Genomic DNA, 16,874 nt, shown 5'->3' with positions numbered 1-16,874 from the left:
CTTTTAGAACAGGCCCTTTTTTATCGATCTCCTCTTGTTGACAAAGGTGTATTTCCTAAGCATTCACAAATTCTGTAGACTTGGTCCATTAGGCTTGGTTAACCACTGCTCATTCCCTGCATACCTCGTGTGCCAGCAAAGCCAAAGCATTCCAATACCATGTTCTGTTTCCACGTAGAAGAAAACAGCTTAATTTTTTTAAACACTGAGAACCAGTATGTGAACTGGAGAATACCTTAGGTTTGGTCCAACAAATTTAGCCCTGCAGCTTAAGGAAGAACTTCAATATCCCTTTCTTCTGGTCACCACCAGGATTGTGAAGTGTTTCTGGGGAATGTTTCATTTCAGTGAAACTGCTTTTCACTTGTTATGCCCCAGCAAACTCCATAGAAGACAATGAAAAATTCCCAGTTATTCTAGTGGGCGTTGGATCTTGCCCAGCATGAACAGAGACTCTCACACAGCACTATGGACAGGTCTTCCCTTACACAATATGCAGTTCTCTTGGCCTTCCATGTGAGGGATCAAAGGCTGTAAATTTGGATAAAACAGTTGCTGCTGTTCAGCTTTTTTTGTTTTAAAGCATGCGAAAACTGGACACAAGTCAGCGACTGATGCTGTAGAATAGAATTATCTTGCTTACCTGAGATGCAGAAATCACAGCATTATAAGTTAGAAATTAATTTAAGGTAAAACAAAAACAAAACAAGCAAAAAAAAGTGGAAAAAAAGTGGAAAAAAAAGTGTGGAAAATAAGGACCAATGCACTATAAAACCAGGAATAACTCCTTTCAGACATCAAGAATAAAAAGGCTTTCCTGAAATACTTTTTTCTTTAATTGCTTTCTGTGCCAATGTGGATGGAAAAATTGCTGAATTTCTAAATCTTGAATTAGTGTTCCCCAAACTACTGAAATATATTCTAAAAACAACTGAGCAGTTTTCTATCAGTCAACATGCTGCTTACTAATTCTGTTGTAATTCTGTCCAGCAAACAGCACATCAGTTTGGGTTTGGAAGATGAGTTGCTCATATGTTTGTACCTCAATGTCTTATGGTATTATAAGAGTAAGAAATGATCATGTGAGACCTGCTGAAGAGAAAACAGGACAGTTCTTTAACTGAACTGTTATGTTTAATTAACTGTGGAGATGCACCATTACATTTTGCTCTGGAAGACCCTCAAAAGTTAGATATTAAAAGCGATGAGTATTTAAAACTTTAGTAATTCTTCAACCCTCCTTTTATAGGTTTCAGTCTTTTCTTTTTCCTACTTCAAATGGCTTTGTCTCATAATCTTTGCCAGACTATTAGGTCAGGAGCTTTGCAGGGCAGGTTAATAGCAAGGCACAGGTTTCTGTGAGGCCTCTGGCTCAGTATTTCTGGTTGGGTGGAAGCCAGGGGACAGGACTTTGTCATATTAACAGTGCAGATCTACTGGCTGGACAAGCATCAAAGTAGAGATGTCTCTGTAGTTTAAGATTCAATCCTCCATGTTTCTTGGGTTTGTGTGACTACACAGATGTCTGTGAGGTGTCCATCTCTTCATAACTTGGTTGACAGTCACATGACATGGGAGAAGTCTCTGTGAAGTTGTCTCCTGAATATTTTTAGCTAACCAGTGTAAATTAAAGCATATCTCTTTTATGTGGCTGGTCAACAACTGTAGCATGCTGTGTTAATATCAAAGGACAGGGTCTGGCACTGCTGCATGAAACTTCTCATTACTTATCTAATATGAAGTCAGAAGTCTCCAATTCAGCAGCTGTGGCTTGTTGGGATAGAAATGATGCCAAAGCTGTGGCCATTGTGAGAATACTGATTTAGAGCTTACTTAAAGGCATATATTTCTATAAAATTACTGGCTTGTTTCCAGTATGTTAATTCCTCTGTTCCGGTGAGGATGTGACAGGTTTTATGGCAAGAAACTGAGCTTTTATGTGCAAAGCTCTGTGTATGGTGGATTTTTATTCCTTGCCTTATTCCAACAGGAAATTCCTGTGAAGCTAATTGGGTTATTTTTGCAAAGAAGAGTAAGGGGTTTGGTTATGGGCTGGTTTTGTGATTGCAGAAGAAAATTGACACCACTTACATACTCTCTTAAATGATAACTTGGGAATATCTGTTAAGAGGAAACCTACTTCAACGTATAGTTTTCCCTGTCTGCTGTTGAAGTCATTAACTTTAATGAGTGTGGAAGATGCCCAGCACCTGTCAGGGCCAGTAAACATATGAGTCACTCTGCCCAGGCAGCAAATTCCAAATCAGCTTGATGAGACTGGCAATAGAAAATATGACACATCTAATGTGTTACTTGCCCAATGGGGTTTGTGTTCTAGAACACAGCTTTCATACAAAATACTGCTTAGTGTGTAATAAGCAAAGAACAAAATTTCAGCCTACACTACCCTGTGTGGTTCAGGCTCTTTTAATAAATATTTTATTGGTTATTTGGAGAGTGGTAAAGAACCTGTGAGGGCTCAAAGCACTTCACAAAAGATTGGTGTGAAGTTACTCTAGCAATAACACCCTAGGGTTCTACTGTTTCAGAAGATAATTAATTTAAAGCTAAAGGAGTTCAAACATGTCTGAGGTCAAGTAGAAAATTCATAAACAGACAGTCCTTATGAATTAAAACATTCATTTTAAAAATGACAAGTTCTAAGGGACTGATTCAAGAAACCTGCCATGATCTGACCTATAGACAATAGGACTGTTTAATTCTTTGTGGTCACATACTATTTACAAGAACATGTAGTGACAGGACAAGGGGGAATGGCTTCAAACTGACAGAGAGTGGGTTTAGATTGGATATCAGGGAGAAATTTTTCCCTGTGAGGGTGGTGAGGCCCTGGCACAGGTTGCCCAGAGAAGCTGTGGCTGCCCCATCCCTGGAAGTGTTCCAGGCCAGGTTGGATGGGGCTCTGAGCAACCTGGTCGACTGGAAGGTGTCTCTGCCCATGGCAGGGGGTGTTTTGTAATGAGACGGTCTTTAAAGTCCCTTCCAACCCAAACCACTCTATGATTTTATGATGTAAAGGCTTGCTTTGTGATTCATGTACATTAAAAGACGTCTTGCAGCTGAGATGAGGGCTTATACATGCAGGAATGTGTGTCTGATAACACGTTCATGAAAATACAGCAGATGCAAATTTTGTAATGAAGCAATTAATGTATTTTGTTGTTCTAGTTTAATGCACTGAAACACTGAAGATCTTGACAGAAATATTTAATGAATAGGGTAAAGTTACTATATCTGCACAATGGTAACTAAGAAGGTGTTGGATATTTATAATCTTGTGATAAGTTGTTCTCTCTCTGCAATAGTGGCATCCTCGATGGAATTACACACAGGTCAGGAAATGAAAATTGGTTTTGTGCCTGAAAACATGCAGATGGGGCTAATCCAACTCTCACTGGAGCTGATGGAAAGAAAGTTTCCAGTTGTTTCTAAGAGAAATGGATCAGGCCCTGACTCTTTTTCATTAAATATCCAGCTGATCTGGCAAACATGATGCAACATCATATATATATATATATATATATATTCTTATCTTTCCTATTTGGCAGGAAAATGAATAACTCATTCTACATATTTCTCAAGGAAAATTTTCTTTATAGGGGCTTTTCTCTCTTGGCTCATGTCCTTACTTGGAGCCAATCCTGGGAATAATAGAATCTGACATTCTGTCTTTCCATTAATTCATTTTAGATATGAAAGTGGCAGAATAAGTTATTTAAATTGTTAATTCAGCTGGTAATTGAAACAAAAGAAAGAACTATTTCTTCCTGGACCATTCCTTCAGTTAATAACTGAATTACACCAAGCTGGTTTGAAGAGGAAGGTTTCTAGTGCAAGAATGATACAGGTAAATATAAAGATGAATTGTACATTACTGATCAATATTTTATATATATATTTAAAATTTCAACATTGCAAAACAGGAAATAGTAATTCTTGCTAGCAGTTGATTCCTTACCCAGTCTTGCATAAGCAAATCTCTCACAAGGCCTAAGATGTTGGAACCCATCTCTTCATTAAGCAAATCCTTTATAGGATTAGCTAAAAAAAAATCTTTTACTTTTTTTTTTTTATATATATATTAGCTGAAACTCTGTAGAAGAAACCAAGATATTTGGTCACAAATATTAATTTGAACAACCAGAACTGTAAAAGAACTTTAAATAAACCCAGAGTTCCTTAACCACTAATACTTTAGCATTTATTGAACCTTATTATTAGTTTGATAAGTCCATCAATTTGATCCAGTATTTCTTAAGTTGGCCAGTGTCTTTCTATCCTTTCATTTCTTTACTTGGACAAATAACTTTCTAAGCATATGTGATAGTAAGATGAATATGTACTAAATGATCTTCTTCTTTTTATTTTTCAACTTATTTCTTATCTTTAACTTTTGAAAATAAAAAATGATTGGATAAAAATAAGAGAACAACTGAAGATGGATGAGGACACTTATGAGGATAATCTTATACAGACCTCTCATCTTCTTTATTGTGCAATATTTGTTTGGGTAATCAAGTGACATCACATTTGAAGGGTAAATGTTATAATTCTGATTATTTTAATGTATACTCGAGTTTTATACCAGACTATTCATAAGCTGAATTTGTGTCTTCAAAAGACTGCTGATGTGGCATTTCAGTGCTTTTTTATTTAGATGTGTGGATTCTTTGACTACAGTGTATATGATGTGTATTCAAAACTCTTCACTGTTGCTGTCTTGGAATTTAGTTATCTTTGTGTGGAGTAGTATAAGAAATGCAGCTAAAAATGTCCCACTTTCTCCCTGTTCCTCTGAAAACGTAAGGTGGGGCTTTCTCATTTTTAGCAGAGCAACGTATGGTCACAGTGCTGCGTTCCCGTGTTTATGATTATATTCCTGTCAGCCTTCAGAAGGAGATACCTCTTTCTGTGCTCTTGATAAGATGAAAGAAAAATGCTTAGAAATATAGTATAGTAGAATAATTCAAGTTGGGAAGGCTTTCAGGATTTTGTCTAGTCCAAAGGACTATCCTATCAAAGGAGTATCAGCTGTGATATCAAACCAGGTTACTCAGGATTTTATCCAGTTGGGTGTCGAAAACCTCCAAGGATGGAGATGGTAGCACCTTTCCAAATGCTGCCTAACTGTCCTCATGGTGTGAAAGCTTCTCATTCCATCCAGCCAGATCCTCTCTGCTTTCAATTTATGACCATTGTCTCTCTTAGTCCCAGCATGAACCACTGTGAAGAGCCTGGCTCTGTCTTTTTGATGACCTCCTTAAACATGCTGAACAAGCCTTGTTCCTCTTCCTTGGACAAGTGCTCCAGGGCTCTGCCCTTGACTCAGAGTAGTGTCATTTATTTTTTCAACTGGAGTGCTCAAAACTGGACACAATATTTTAGGTGCAGGCTAGTGAGTGCTGAAAAGGTGATCAGTTCTCTGGATCCGCCTGTTAATGCATCTCAGGGTGCTGTTGGCCTTTGCTGCCAGGGCACATTCCTGGCCCTTGTTCAGCTTGGTGTTTAGAGACACCAAAGGGCCTTTTCAGTAGTCTGTCCTTCTGAAAGGAGTTTTCCTTTTCAAAGGCAAGTCTTTTAATTTGTGCTTGATGAATTTCTTGAAGTTTGTCCGTCTGTGTCCCTTTGGATGGCAGCTGTGTACTTAAGCATATTGGCTGATGTCTCCCCAGTTTGATGTCATCTGCAAGCATTCCACCACCTCCTCCAGGTCCTTTAAAGTCATTAAACAGGGCAGTCCTAGCATCATTACTCCAGCTGTTCCAGGTTTCCAGGTAGAGTATCAGTTATCAGCTAACACCCTCTGAGCTAGACCATTGAACTTGTATTTTGCTGAAGTCAAGGCAAATGGCATTGACAAGTCTCCTCTTGCCTCATTCTCTCACAGAAAGCAATCAGGGTTCTGCAACATGATTCACCTTTGGTAAATCCGCGATGACTGTTCCCAGTCACCTTCTTTATGTGCTCAGAAATGGGTTTCTTCTCTTTTCAAGAGTCAGAAGTGAGGCTAACTCCTTAAGTATTCTTTTGTCCTTTCTGTGAAGATGGATACAAGATTGTTCTTTCTCCTGTTGTCGAAGGCCCTTCTGTTGTCAATGTCCTTCCAGAGATGATAGGGATCAACTTCCAATAACATCACCATGTTCCTCTGCCTCCCATTCCTCTTCTTCAGTCATAAGTCAATGAAATGACTGCTTATCTTTTGTAAAGGAATAAATAATCATTTTTTTTTGTCTAGACATCAAAATAGTGTTTAACTAGGAACACTGGATGCTTTTTTGGTTCAACTATTGGAGGCTGAACAGCACAGGTGAGAGCCAGGAGTTTAAGAAAAAAGTATCTTATGCTTGGGAGACTCTTTCTGCCAAAATCTCCTTGTCAGAAGAGATCTTTGAATGTAGAAACAAGAGGAGACCGGGATGCTGTTTGTTGGTCTTATTTGTGTTACTTATTAAGATTTTGGCTCGAGGAAGCATTCTTTCTGGGGTGGTACTATAGCTTGCGTTGTTTAATCGTGTAACTCCAACCCAAGCATATGATTAAAGTTAAGCACATGTTCAGCGTCCTGAATACGGATACAATTAAATGTTTCTTTTTGGAATTGAGGCCTAAGCTTCTTATTGACGACATTAAGGATGATGCAGGTCTCTTTCCTATTAAACTGAATGGAAAGACTCATTCCTGCAGGTCCTATTCATCAGGACTTGGAATTAATGTGAGTTCTGCCTGAGTAAGTAATAAACTCTAAGTCCTTAAGTTTGCAGTTACTGCAGATGACTTCCATTGTACCCAGTCAAAGACTGAAATACTGGGTTAGAAGACTACAGAAAAGCCCCAGGTTGAAAAATAAATCTCCAGAATTCTGCTGGGGTTTCATTTAATGCACATACTTGAACTTAAGGAAAATTAGAAAGAAAAACTAGAGTATTCTCCCTCTCCTGTGTGCTGGTGACAAACTCTTGTATCTTGGAGTATATTTTTTACCTTCTCTTGAGCACATTTATAGGCTAAATTTCATGCTATTTATCTCCAAGGTCAAAACAGAAGCCCACATTTGGGACAAAAATGACACAAATTAGTTGTGGAAAAACCAGTCAGTTAAGTTAGTTGCCAAGAATTTTTTATTTGGTGCATACTGCAATCCTGTCTGCAATTTTAAAGAAATAAACTGCGTTTACATTCAGTTCCTTTGGGCGTCCGTCCGATGAAGATTGAAATTCCACAAACTCCAAGCTTAAAGAGCTAAGGAACTCAATTTGAACTGCTCGACTTTTGCAGCTATTACTGTGCTTAACTGAAAAACACTTGCCTGCTGATCTGCTGATTTTCATTTGATTTAGGGATGTGATGGCATTGTGTCTGAAAGCCCCTTACCTCTGTGGTAGTTCTTGTAGTAGATAAACTTGAATTCTTATCTTGTTATTCAAGTCAACTTTCTCTCCTATTGATGTCATATGGGTATTGTACTCTGAATTTAGTGAGACCAAACTTAAAATTATTAATTCACTGCTGCTTTCAACCTCTATTGCTCATGTAGCAGGAAATAAAGCTTGTTGGGATGCATGGATTAATTTAACTACTTCCAGTGGCATACTCCAAATCTAGTCTTAGATGCATCTAGAATGGTGCATAGGTAATGATATAAATAAAGATGGAATATTACCCTTTAAGCATTTTTCCACCTTTTTAAACAGTGGAACTCCTCTGTTAAGGAGTTCACTGGAAGATGATGGAGTGATATGTGTGTGCTTGAACTAATCCTTTGTAGGTTAGCGTAGCTATTTAAAATTCAACCTTCCATGTGGTTTTCTTCTACTCTTAAATTTCCTGGAAATGCAACCACAAAATCAAAGAAGACTGATACAAAGCTTCTAAAACTATCTGATGTTGGAGTGCAAGAATAATTTAATCACTATTTTTGGCCCAATTGTCAAATTTGGCTAAAATATTAAAACTAACATCAGCCTCGTGTTTAAAATAACCACCTCACTGGCATTGAAGTCTGTATAATCCCTTTCCCTCCAACACCTATCCCTACAAAACCACAGTTAAGATTATCCTGATGGGTTTAAAATGGGAGGGTTCTTTGCACATGTCTGAAATCTTCCCTAACCCATAGAGAGCAGTTGCCATCCTTTCTTGCATAACAAATTACAGTGGCTTAGAGAAAGCATAGAGAACATAATGGGCAAAGTGTTGCAAGCTGTTTTGTTTGTTTTGGACCTGATTTTCCTGTCCTGTACTTTGATTTTCTTACTGAGATTAATTACCTGAAAAATAGGTGGAACCTCATTCCTTGAAACAGCTTAAATACCTTTTTGAAAGTGTTCATACTTCCTTCTTACCTTTCAAAGAGGTCTTTAAAAATTAACCTAGTGTAATATTTGAAAATAGTTAATATCTCAGGATATTAAGAACTTGGGGTTCTGGTGGGTGAGAGGCTGAACCCAGAACCCCCCCGTGCCCTGGGCTGCACCCAAAGCGGTGTGGGCAGCAGAGGAAGGGGGGGATCCTGCCCCTCTGCCCTGCTCTGGGGAGACCCCCCTGCAGTGCTGCCTCCAGCTCTGGGGGCCCAGCACAGCAAGGACATGGAGCTGTAGGAGAGAGTTCAGAGGAGGGACACCAAGATGATCAGAGGGATGGAGCAGCTCTGCTGTGAGGAAAGGCTGAAAGAGTTGGGATTGTTCAGCCTGGAGAAGAGAAGCTTTGGGGTGACCTAATGGTGGCCTTCCAGGACCTGAAGAGAGCCCACAAGGTAGATGGAGAGAGACTATTTCCAAGGGCCTGGAGTGACAGGACAAGGGGGAAAGGCTTCTCTCTGACAGAGAGTAGGTTTAGATTGGATATTAGGAAGAAATTCTTCCCTGTGAGGGTGGTGAGGCCCTGGCACAGGTTGCCCAGAGAAGCTGTGGCTGCCCCATCCCTGGAAGTGTTCCAGGCCAGGTTGGATGGGGCTCTGAGCAACCTGGGATAGTGGAAGGTGTCCCTGCCCATGGCAGGGGGTTGGAACTAAATGGTCTTTAGGGCCCCTTCCAACCCAAACCATCCCGTAATTCTATGATTCTAAGCTGCCCACATGGTTTGTAGAGTTTCCATCCCTAGAGACAATTAAAGCCTGACTCGACAAAGGCCTAAGAAACCAGCTCCAACTGAGCCTGCTTTAAGCAGGGGATTGGACTAAGATGATCTCCAGAAGTCCCTTCCAACCCCTGTTGTGCAATTCTGTGAAATGCAGGAAGAAATTATTCAAACAATTGCAGACAAATTGGTTTGACCACAATAGGCACATTTTGAAAGAAAATGTAATTTGAGCTTTAGTAGAGGTACTTGAGAAATAGGACAAAATGTAACTTGGGCTTACTAAAGGCAGATTAATAACCGTGCCATCTAAACTGGTGTCTTTGTTTAATGATATAATTTATTTCCCAAGCAAGGGAAATGAAGTCTACTTCAGTAAACCCATGGAGTGTTATGTCACAAGAGGAATATCGCATATCTAATAGGTTATAAATCAATACATTTCACTGGAACTGACTGGAAAAATATGTATTGGAATTTTCATTTAAAACAAAAAGAGAAAATCTGATTTTAAAATGGCTGATTTGTCAGGGCAACTAAAATGCCTTCCACCCACTGCTGTTTGGTGCTTCGTGCCCCATTCTTCTCTGCTGTCCTTCATGTGATGATTCTTCCATCATCCAATTTCTTTTCTTTTATTTTTAATGAACCAAACATAGAGCACAGCATGCTGTGACAAAGGAGGGCAGCTGCTAATCCAGTCTAAGCAGAGGGAACATCTCTCAGTAGGTACCTAAAGAGGGAGAGTCCTGCACCCCCTGTACACCTTTCCACTCGTGTTTCTGGCAAACAGCAAGGGGTTTGTTGCATTTCACTATCACTGTGGGGCTAGAAGAGGTGACCTCAGTGTTTTTAAAGGTTCACAGGAATACCTGTGAAAGAGAGAGGGTTAGAGTGCATATCCATTTGGACTTCTACAGTTTATTTCTGTGATTGCTTTTTTGTTGCTTTTATTGCAGGTAATGTACCACAGAGCTTGTTTTCCCTTCACCATTGTCCCTTCTCATCCTGATATTTATTTTTCACCTCTCAGTCCACACAAACCTGTAGCTGAGTCTTTGTAAGTGTATGCCATGACTTCTTTTTCTTTCTGTGCTTCCTCTTTCCATGTATTTAAGTGCACAGCTGTTTGATCCACACTGAAGAAATGAGTTCAAGTATCAGCAGTGGAAAAGGTGTTATGCTGAATTTGTCCATGTAGACTTCATGTATTTCCCCTCCTCTCTATCTTTTAAAGGATTTAAAAGCATTATAGAGTTGGGGATATCTTGCTTGAAGAAAGCTAATGTGATGAATATGGGGAAACTTCGCAGGTGATCTATTTATTTTAAAAATGTATGTGGATCTAAAGCTTTAGAGTGTAGGTAAGTCTTGTTCTTGCTAGTTTCCCAATTATGTGGTTAGTAGACTGCTTGAAATCCCTGCATGGCTTTTGGTGAAAGTGGAGGTAGAAATTTCAGGCAAGTAAAATAAAATCCGGCCCGACAAATGGATCTTTAACAGTGAACCCTGGCAAGCCTGCACTGAAAATCTGGAGAGTCCAAGGTTTACAGCAAGTTTCTCCAGTTTTCCCACTTTGCTCCTGGAGCTTTGTTCAGACACAGGGCCTAAATGTGACACAGCCCTTAGGAGTGGCCCAGTGCATAAATTTAGCAACGAACCTCGCTAAGGGTTATACTCTATTTCAGCTGAAAAATAATTGGAGTCCCTACAGCACACCAAAGCATTTCCCTGCCAAGCCAGACCAGTGTTGGCTGCAGTTTTGTCAGGAAGACAAACCTTGAGTCTTTACCCGGTGCCCTGTGCTGATGCTGGTGGAGCACAGATATTCAGCAGGGGTGGCTTAAGGGGTTCCCTGTTGTGGAAAACGACCCATTCCTCCTGCAGTCTCAGGGGTTTGGGCTGTTCTCAGGGAGGGATGCTGCTCATTGATCCACAGGCTTGAGGTATAATACTAATTGCAGCTATTAGGAATGCAGACCAGAGGGTAAACTGAAAAAAATTAATTTTAATGTTATATATGGCTATGTTTTCAAAAGAACCTAAACATCTTTGCAACAGGTAGACAAAGAACCTAAGGCTTATGTATGCCTTTTGTAAGGAAAGATATAGTGCTAAATGCAAAAGAAAAAAGAAGAAATAATGCAATTCCAGGCACCCCTTGCACAATGGTTTCTTGGTACGATGCTGTGTGGGAGATTACAATGCTGGAAAGCTAGAGAAATTTTATCGTTGAAGGTTTTATCAAATGGAAGTTACTAGTGGAGTTCTAAAAAGAGAATTCTTGGTGGACTTCTTAAGGGAGCTTACTGGCAAAATTTTACATTCATTAAGAGAAAAGATGTGTTTCTTTAGAAAACTCTCTGAACTACTGGAAGAGAGTTTGGATGGGTAACTAGGGCTTAGAAGCAGACTTTTTTGTTGCCTTTATTTTTTGCAAGTATACATAGGTAGCACGGGTGCACATTGGTACCATTTCCATAATATTTTTCTCCTTACACACGTGTCCACTTGATACAAAGCAGTGGAAAACCCAATCCCACAGAAGGAAATGAACTTAATAGATACGTAAATAGATTTGTGAAAACATTTGGGAATGCTTGTATGCTTTCACCCAGGACAATCTCCATAAATTAAGATGTAATTTGAGTCATATCTGATTGGTACTTAGAGGTGCAAAAGTGGCCTAGCCAAAAACATAGGAAAATAATCAATGAGAGAGGTGCTTTTGGAGAAGACTATACCAATATAGAAAGTCTTAAATTTCTAACTGCAGAGTTTAACTGTTAAACAACCCTTTTTTTTTCTTTTTCTGTAAATGAAGACCTTGCAGAATTTTCATTTGATTGTTCACTCTTACATTAAGGTGTTAAGGAGGTGGATGAGATGTGGGACTAGGGGTCACGTCAGAACCAGCGAGCTGCCTCTTGTGTAGTTCAGCTTAACAGAAGCAGGGGTGTTGGGCTCTGAAATTTGTCAGATATATCTGAAAGAGAGATATGCTGGTAATATTCACTATGTAGGGCTGTGGTTGGCTCAGTTAAAGGGTCTGGCACCTCAAACAAAGCAGTCGCAACACAGACCAGCAATAAAAAAGAGTTGACTCTATGTTAATACGGAATTCAAGATAATTTATACAGAATTCAAGAATTCAAGATGTTTAGGAAACATGCATTAGTATGCATTTTTGCTGTTTAATATCATAGAGAAAACTTCAAAATAGGCAGGAATACCTTTACCACTTTAGGGAAGTACTGCACTAACAAATGAGGTGAGAAAAATCCTGCTTTCAGAAACTGGTGTATCACAATATTGCCATGGCTTTCAAAATGTGGCCAAGAACATGACTGAAAATTGCTTGAAAGTTCTTCAGCCAATTAGCATTATCTTTTCATAAAATAACTTGTAGATTTAATTGGCCCATTTTAATTTCTAAGGCTAGTACTTCATACTGACAGACGGCAATGCACGCAGTAAGTTTTATGTGGTGAGGAAGAAAATGTTTTATAGGGAATGTAAAAAGCTCTTATGGAATGGAGAGGTATTCCTTAATTGGGTTGTATATCATCAGGGTTTTAATAAATTTTATTAAGGGCTTGATTATGCTGTTCCTTTCTCCAGAGCCCTTACTTGAAGTCAAAGGGAGAGCTACAAATGGAAAGCTTGCAAGACAAGGTCCTGGCATGAGAGAGCATTAAGGAAAGCTTTATCCTGGAAAGCAGACACATAGCATCTGAATTTATCATAGTGTTCAAATTAGATATTTATAAGGAGTTTTCAACACATTAAAACCATCATTATCTATATTTTAGAAGTTACTGGCTTTACCTTGATTGCTCAGTAGAAATTACTCTGCAGCCAAAGCCCATCAGAGTGGGGGGGTGCTGTGTCATCTCACCTCACTTAGGCACAGACGGTCAAAGGTAGTGATTGTGCAGATGCTGGAACTGGTGGAGGGTCTGATCAAAAATAGGTTATGAACAAAGAACGTTAAAACTTGAAGTTTTTCACAAGCTTTGGCATGTGCCTGGCTTTACCACCAGCACTAATCTTGCTAGCTGGGGACTAGTCACAGCAGTAAAATTAACAGAGGGAATAAGAACCTCGAGTCATAAGGATTGTGTCAAGAATTGAGAGCTTCGTGTAATTTACTGAGACAGTTTATTTTTGAAGAGGAAAGTGGTACAATCAATATGCATTTGATTTCAAGTGTATTGATTCCAGATTTTCCTTTAAAACTTAGTTAAGTAAGCTTTTTACTCGAAGACCTTCCTTTATAGGAGTGTTTAAGAGAATGTGGAGCTTTTCAGAAGGGTAGAAATAGTGCTTCTTATTGTATTGTATGTCTATATTTTAAAAGATTTTATGTGAAAAATATGTTGGCAGTGAATTATCTTGGAGTTTAAGTGCATAATTACCTTTTTCCGTACATGAACACTAATGAATAACTTTGTAAGGACCACATTCCATTTAAATCACAGCAGTGAACAATAAAAAGAAGCCAAATAATGCCTAAGATCATGAGCTTTGTTTTACATTACTGAAATCTCCTTTGGATAATTCTATGTTTGGAAAGGTTAGCAGTGTTAATGCAAGAGAGTATTGACATTCTTTTATTGAATGGCAGCACATTCCAGGCTTAAAGACTATGTCATGGCCTCAGAAATTTAAAGTAATCTGGGTTTACACTGCATTCTAAGGCTGAATATTTAAATGAATATTTAGTATTCAATAAAGCTGAATATATTTGGCTTTACAGAATATGAAACCATTACTGATGTGTGTTTACTCTTTCCTGAAATACCCAGTGCATCTTATTTGTAACTCAATGCAAAATAAATGCTGTATCTTTGTGAGCTCATAGTAAACTGGCCTGCATATTTAAATGCTGCAAAAGTTTATTTTGTCTCATAATAACTACACAAGTTAAAATTGGAATGTTTTCTTCTGAACTGTGGCCTCCCAGTACCTGAAGAGAGATTACAAGAAAGATGGAGAGAGGCTATTTGCGATGTAGAGGCAGGACAAGGGGCAATGGTTTCAAACTGACAGAGTAGGTTTAGATTGGATATTAGGAAGAGGGTGTTGAGGCACTGGAACAGGTTGTCCAGAGAAGTTTTGGGTGCTCCATCCCTGGCAGTGTTCCTGACCGGGTTGCAGGGGGTTTGAACTCGATGATCTTTAAGGTCCCTTGCAACCCAAGGTATCCTAAAATTTATGAAATACTTCAAACCCTACATAAACTGTTGGTGAAGACTGCAAGCAAGCCAAGTGATTTGTTTCTTGCATAAATATTTGCCAAAAAGTCCCAAATTATTTACCAACCAAAGTGAACTAAATGTGCTTAGGAAAGAGTTTTATGACTGAATTCATGAAAATGTCCTTACTTCTTACTTAAGATCTTATCTGTCATTAACTGAGAAAACAACAACCAGTTTATAAACAAAGCCAGTGTGGTATTAAGTTGGGTATTTTTTCAGATATTCCTGCCAAGGAAAGCAGGAATGAAAGAAAGCAGGTAAAATGTTAATTTTCAGGTTCAATTCAACTATTTCACATCATGGAATTACTTTGCTTTGAAAAGGGAGTATTATTGCCTCTCCCTGACTGCAGTGAGCATTAGGACATGTAGACTTACATATGAAATGTGAGCAAAGATTATTCTGAGGAAAGCAGTGTTCTCCAATACAGATCCTGGCAGGAGCTTTGAGTGGTGTGGCAAAAATCAGAACAGTGGAGGTGAGCACACTTTTGAGTATTTACAGTGCCAAACCCACCAAATTGGTGTAATTAATCAAATGGTACTTCACTGGTTGATTGTTTCTTTTTCTCATCTCGTGTTTTTAAATAAAATAAAGGTGTCAAACCTGTTTTGCTTTTGCTGTGGAGGACATTAACAGATAAACCAAAGGAATCTGTGTATGGAAGTGGGTTTCTGCTTCTGAAGACTGAACAACTTTCTCTTGAAGTGAACTAGGAATTCTCTAACAACAACATGAAGGGTATGAAAAAGCATAGCTGATTTTTATGACTGTCTGTTAGTTCTAATTTTTGCCATGTCCAGCACACTGAGGATAGCAGGTTTCCTGTAAGCCAGGTTCAGGCATCACTTGGGGTTGCTGTATCTTAAGAGGCTTCTCAGATGTGCCTATCTTCTTAAAAAACCCTTTATTTTCCCCATGGGCCCTGCTGGCTTCCAGTTTATCTACTAAGGATATCTGGGGGATGGGGACATAAGCAGTGTTGTTTCTTCCCCTTGTTATTTGAGTCAGAGAACTGATTTCCTTCTACCTACACATAGTTCTTTTTTGGACTGCTAAACTTGTTCATCTTAGCTGAGTCTGAAGCTGTACATGAGCTTGTAGTCTCTGATGGTGATCTGCAATAGGTTTTATGGAGTTGCTCCATGACTGCTGCTGAGATTTGGCTAGCACAGCTCTCCTTAGTCAAATTTTCCTTAGAAAGAGGTAATTACTTTTTCTGTGCTACTCTGCAGCCAGTACAGGTTGGTAAATAGAAATGAAACCCTTTTTTTCTTGTATGGAACTGTAGAGGAAACCTTGTGAAAAATCAGTCCCTGCTTATGGGAAGGTGTCAAGACCTGTCTAATTTTAATGAAGGACTGTTACTTTTGGGCTGGCAGAGAACGGCAAACCTGGGGAAAATCTGAGATGCTGGGGCTGAAACTGGCTAAAGTGTCACTAATGAAAGAGTGATCTGCATGAGACAGCACAGTGCTCTTTGAATATGTGAGTCTATATTCTTGTGTTTTCTGTGAGCAGTGAACACAGGTATTTCGCTGAGAAATATTACTGAGCAACCCACTTGAGCTTTGCTTGGTAAATTTGTACCTGTTGATTTGTTTCTGTGTGTTTGGAGAGATGTCTGAAAATAACTTTTTGGATTTGTTTGTGATTTAAAGAATAGGGACTTGAGGAGGCTATAGCCATGGGAATCATAAAACTTAGAAGGAGAAGTGGGGATGTATGTAATAACTGTAGCAGAAGCAAGAACAAGATGAATTTGTCTTAGAGGTAGGGGTGATGAAAGGAAGATTGAAAGACAAGGTATGAATGAGCCAAAAAATGACAAATCTGTAGTCAGGTGCAACTTCAAGATGTCATTTTCAGAAACAACAGTGTGCTTTCATACAGCTCTAATTTCCTTGTGTTATTGTGAATTTAACAGCATAGAAATTATCATGAAAATAGGAGGAATTTTACTCCTGACTTAATCTGCCTTTTACTTTCTATAGGTTTCTATAAGAAGCAAGTTTTCACTTAACATTGAGGGAAACAATTCCTTTTTATCTCCTTAAGGCCTATGGATGATTTCAGTGTGAACTGAGCCTTGGGTGACAAGTATTCAGGACTGTTTTGCACAACCTCGTGCCTGGTAACTGGAGTAAACTTATTTTAGAAGGAATATAGAGAGTAGATCCTGATTTTTTAGGTGCTCATTTGTTTCCCTGAGGTTAAGACCATTCCCGCTGTCATGCATGTGCTGGTCTAAATCTAGATGCTGTATCCAGATCTCTGCTTCTGGCAAATGGAGTTTGTATTTTACACGTATCCAGGCACATACTTAAGTATGTTTCTGCTTAGCATTTTGTCTTCAGCCTCACTCTGCTTGTCAAAACCATGATCTTTTCACCACAGAGTTCTCTGCTGAACATAAACTCCAGTAGTAATGAAGGTAAGAACTATGTGAGGAATACACTGGCTTCCCTGAAATTACAGGTTCCTATCATCATAGATAATACATGTGTATGCAAA

At 38.9% G+C, this 16,874-nt stretch overlaps 1 protein-coding gene across 1 annotated transcript in view; it reads left to right on the top strand.

Annotated features, from left to right (window-relative positions):
- ANO2 (anoctamin 2) overlaps positions 1–16,874 on the top strand; it is a 154,483-nt gene that overhangs the window by 73,353 nt on the left and 64,256 nt on the right. The window lies entirely within an intron of this gene.

The sequence above is a fragment of the Pipra filicauda genome, unplaced genomic scaffold (assembly GCF_003945595.2).
Source record: "Pipra filicauda isolate LSUMZ 115617 unplaced genomic scaffold, ASM394559v2 scaffold188_size1440453_pilon, whole genome shotgun sequence".
NCBI classification, from domain to species: domain Eukaryota; kingdom Metazoa; phylum Chordata; class Aves; order Passeriformes; family Pipridae; genus Pipra; species Pipra filicauda.
This window is presented reverse-complemented; position numbering and strand designations above follow the sequence as displayed.